Genomic DNA, 947 nt, shown 5'->3' on the forward strand with positions numbered 1-947 from the left:
CATCTTTAAAATGGGATTTCAATGCCCGTTCACCCTCCTACCTAAACAGGAGTCTTATGGGGTAGAGTGACTATGGTTGACTTGACGATTTAGTATTTACCCCATCACATAGAATAGTGCTTGACACATGGAAGCTCACTATGGGATGAGAATGTATTTATTTATTGTTATATAGAACTCTCCCAAATATCTACAATTCTATTTATCTACTTTGATGCTACTGATGCCTATCTACTTGTTTTGTAGTGTTGTCTGCCTCCCCCACCGTTGTTGGGAAGGGATTGTCTCTATCTGTTGCAAAATTGTACTTTCCAAGCGCTTAGTACATTGCTCTGCACACATTATGCGCTCAATAATATTTATCTACTTGGATGTTATTGATGTTATTCTTTTGTTGTCTGTCTCCCCCTTCTAGACTGTGAGCCCATTGTTGGGTAGGGATTGTCACTGTTGCCACGTTGTACTTTCCAAGCGCTTAGTACAGTGCTCTGCACACAGTAAACGCTCAATACATATGATTGAATGAATAAATGTGATTGAACAAATTAATGAATGAATATAGTACAGTGCTTTGTATACAGTAAGTGCTCAATAAATATGATTGAATGAATGAATAGCAAGCACTTCCAGGGCTTAGAACAGTGCTTGGCACGTAGTCAGTGCTTAAGAAATGCCATTATTATTAACAAATGCCATAATAACAATCAAGAGTGGGGAGGGAAATAGCTGATACTGGAGGACTACTAGTGAATCGAGGTGAAGTATCAGAACTGAGGAAAGAGGCAAAGTATCAGAACTGAGGAAAGAGGCAAAGAGGTAAAAGGCAAGAATAAGTGCTAAGAGTAAGGGAATGGATGAAAGTGGAGAATTTGAGAAAATAATAAATATCAAGAAAAGGAGAGTAACTGACAGTATCCAAAGCGCTGGGAAGCAGAGTGACTTAGTGG

This window comes from Tachyglossus aculeatus (genome assembly GCF_015852505.1).
Source record: "Tachyglossus aculeatus isolate mTacAcu1 chromosome 12 unlocalized genomic scaffold, mTacAcu1.pri SUPER_6_unloc_2, whole genome shotgun sequence".
Taxonomy (NCBI): domain Eukaryota; kingdom Metazoa; phylum Chordata; class Mammalia; order Monotremata; family Tachyglossidae; genus Tachyglossus; species Tachyglossus aculeatus.